The sequence below is a fragment of the Mastigoproctus giganteus genome, chromosome 12, assembly GCF_048544385.1.
Source record: "Mastigoproctus giganteus isolate SK-2022 chromosome 12, ASM4854438v1, whole genome shotgun sequence".
NCBI classification, from domain to species: Eukaryota; Metazoa; Arthropoda; class Arachnida; order Uropygi; family Thelyphonidae; genus Mastigoproctus; species Mastigoproctus giganteus.
The window spans coordinates 138,002,478-138,006,646 of NC_143586.1; positions in this window are offsets into that span (position 1 = coordinate 138,002,478).

Below are 4,169 nucleotides of genomic sequence, written 5' to 3' on the forward strand. Positions count from 1 at the left end.
TCAGCTTAATTTTGCAGTTTCGTGGAGTTGACCACAAAGGAGAATAATAGTTTGACGGAAAGGAAGTAGATACTGAAGTAGCTCTAATAACCGTGAAATCATTTATAAACAACAAATCCACCTACATTGATTAAAAGAAGCGCAGAAGTCTCTCTCCTTCTCAAAAACTGAGTGTGAACGTGAAACGTCAGAAATTTAAGACTACTTTGTTACTACATCAACGAATCTTAATTGTAGAGAAGCACAAATGATTTCCACACCCCCGCAAAAAAGATGATTGGTTTGCGTAATTTTCGGACCAAAATATTAACGAAAGCAGCGACATCATCAGTATACGAGATAGGGCATTCTTGTTGTTTCAAAAGAAAAGAAATACCGATAACAGAAGCATTATTATACGAGAAATGCAAATTCCTATTAGATAAAATTAGTTCTAGTGCCTGAAGCATTGGACTTACAATCTGAAAAGACACTTTGAACATTGTTACCAATTCTTGAATATTTATACATCAAACGCCGAGCATGTTTTCTTAACATGCTCGATACACTTCAGCCATTAAAGCTTGTAACCATGTAAAAGCACTAAGTTTACTTAACCCATAATGAACTTAACCCATAACTCCCCCGGAACCTCTCTTCCCCAGAGTTTGGTGGGTCAATACAGGCAACTTCTCAAAAATGTTTAACATTCCAGACTAATGCTATTGGACTAAAACTGTTCAACTCCAACTTCTTTAAGCAAATATTTTGAAGACACAACCTCAATTGTAATAAATAAATTGACTCCCTAACCATTGGCAATAAAAAATTCAACCAAAACATCTAAACTAGATAGAAACTGTCAGCTTTAATACACAAAAATCGTAATTTGGTCAACCACTGCACCAACATTAATAGTAAACTATTAAAGTCTCTTTCAAACTTTAAAAATAAAAACTTATACTTAAACGGAGAAATGGGGAAGAAAACTTACCTTTGCTAGCTGAAATGGCTTCTTCCTTGTTGCAAAAAAAATTAGTTCATTTGAAAATACAGAAGGGCACTTCGTATAAAATTCAAATACAGCTTGTATCGTAACAAACAGTGCATACACATTGCTCCACCACGATTTGTGCACATATGAGATTCAGCATGATTTTACTTTTGATCACACTGAAATAACCCATAACCACGTAGTAAATCAGTCCAGCGTGCAACGTTCGAGCGGGTAGAGAAGGTAAGATGCACCACGAATATACTATAAGAAGTAAATTAGCCAACTTCTTTAAGAAAATATTTTAAAGGAAAAAAATAACGCTTTCATTTCGATTGGATCAATATTTAAACCAAATTTCTTAGACACAGCCATTTAAAAGCATCGAAACCATCAGCTGAAATATTCGAAAGTACGTGATCCCCGTTCCACTCTCTTCAGAGGAGACAGAAAAGAGTAACTTCAATTGCGTACACTCGCATACTATTATTATTTTTTAAACTAAAAGCTGTGAAAGATCAAAATCATCTACAATAATATTAACCCTATTGTTAAATCCATCTACAGCATCACTAACTTTGAGAAAGTTCAGTGTAATACCTACTAGGGGGTGGTAGGTACTACAGAAGTAGCACAAATGCAAAAGAAAACGAGCTCTGGCACTTAGAGCTTCTATAGTTACAGAAATCAGCTCACAAGTGTTAATTACAACCCTTAAGTGAAATATTAAAACCTCACAGCATGAACAATTACAGAAATAACTAAAGCTGCGAGTCATGTGCATCTTCTAGCCATGTTTCAGATAACACAACCACGTCATAAACATTCAAACGACTAATTTATTCTTTACACTTCCGCAAGGAATATAACTGCTTCATTCAGTTTATATTACTGTGCACTTACCTGAGTTATAAAATCCTGAACTTGGAACTGTTAAATAATAACCGTGGAATAGCAAAGTATGATCAAAGGAAAGATCAGATCTACAGAAAGGGCAATTTGTGTAAACTATTCTGCATCTGATTTACAAAAGTAAATTTTCAGCGAAATACTAAAATCCTGTTTTTATACCATTTCTTATTTAATAAATTCAGAATTTGGAAATGCGAAAGTCACACCACAAATTCATAATAATAGCTTCTCAGTTCATTATATCTTTGTTCACTATGCTACAGTGCGTGTACGTCACTCATATTAAAGGGATATAATAGAAAAATGTAATCAGTGAATGTTTATTATTTTTTCTCAGGTTAGTTCATTAAAGTAATCGCTCAACTGGGATCGAGAGATGAAATGTAATGAACAGAAAAGCCAATAAAGAGAAGGCATTCATTAGCCAAAACATTATGACCACCTATCTAACATCATGTTGGGCCGCCTTTCGCAGTCATAACCACTTGCATCCGGCTTGACATTGGCTTCACGAAACCGGAAGAGCTGTCTTCGGGTATCCTGGACACCTTTCCGGTCTCTTGGAGCCAATGTCAAGCAGAGTGCACGAGATCGGGGAATGTATCCTGGACCGGCTGGACAGAAGGACGTCCCGGAGTTTGGCAAAGGAATTAGGCACTGGCGAATGCTGCGTCATACCGCATCCAACAAATGTGCGATGGGTTCGACGTCGGAGGAATGTGGTGACAAATGCTTGGACACGACCCTTGAACCATTCTGCACAATGCCAGCTTCCTGACAGGGGGCGTTGTCTTGTTGAGCAAGTCCAATGCCATCTGAATATACTGTCACCGTGTAGAACAAAACTTGGTCTGAAACAATGCCGAGGTAGGAGCTGGCGGTTAGGGTGTGTTCAATCGGGATATGGGAGCCGAGTGATGTCCAAACAAACATCCCCCAAACCATGAAACCACTGCCGCTGGCCTGTTTTTCGTCCAACTGCGCAGAATGGTTGCAGCTATTCACACCCGTCCATCGGCATGATAGAGTTGGAATCTTGATTCATTAGACCAGGAGACTCTTTTTCAGTCGTCTAATGTCCATAAATAATAATAAAATTCTTTATTCATAGAAATGTAGTACACGATTCCCACTACAGGAAACCAGAGGAATCTAATAATTAACTGGACACATTACATTCAGTACATACAAAACTACGTGGGTACGCAACAAATACATAGAAAGTGCTAAAAGAGTATACACAACTTATATTGCATTATATAGATTTTTATAGTTATTATAATAGATTATACAGAGCTTATATTGCTGATACACCCGTGTCCACTGCAGGGGAGTTGTCGATGACGGTAGGTCAAAGTGGGCACACGAACGGTCGCCTACACCGTGGGAATATCTGCAAGAGCGTGCGCTGGATGGTGTGCTTGGAAACTTTTTTCTGTGCTCTCTGGTTGTAGTTTGTCGTTAAGGGATTGTGAGCTGTCTGTTGTCTCGAACAGCACGTTCCAACCGCTGTTAAACACTACTGTCAACCAGTGATGGTTCCCAGTCCCAGCACTTTGGGCGATTGTGTATCCCTCTTCAGACCATTCCTGCCACACCTTTATCATGGCGGTTCTCGAACAGCCGACAATATCTGCGGTTGTTGTGATGCTGTCGCCCACCTTCCTAGCCCCGTTCAAATTCCTTCATGAGAGGCTTGCTGCACCGTTAGTACCTCTGCTGTCCAGGTTTTGGCCGGCTGCATACAACTCCATCTCGTAGTTACCTAGAGTGGACTTCACCATGGACTTAGGAAAGGGATTCCTTCCGCTATTGCTGATATTCAGCTCGACATGGTTAACGATCCCGAAATAGAAAGGAGCACTGAAGACAAGCCGCGTGACATATAGCAGGATTATCGGGATTCTTCAACAAAATGCGTTATAACCAAGAAGTTTATCAAAACTGGAGCGCTCACATACCCAAAGCTCCCCTCCCGGTCTCCAAGTTAACTTCTTGCTAATAGGGCACGGCTTGTTTAGACAAAAACTAATCGTGCTGAAAATTAAACAAAAAATGTTTAACTGTGCTTTTGGCGATGAAGAGAACTGGGAACACGTCACGCAGCCTTGTCCCCCCAATATGATGACTATCGGACTAGAATATATACCACAAAACTCCGAACACCTTTTCCTCACGGAAGGAAACTTTTACACAGTTTTCATTCAGTACGCACTGGATGTATTCCAGAAAGGCGCTCTACCTAGCTGAGGCACACCCAGAACAAAAATGGTAATTAGGAAAA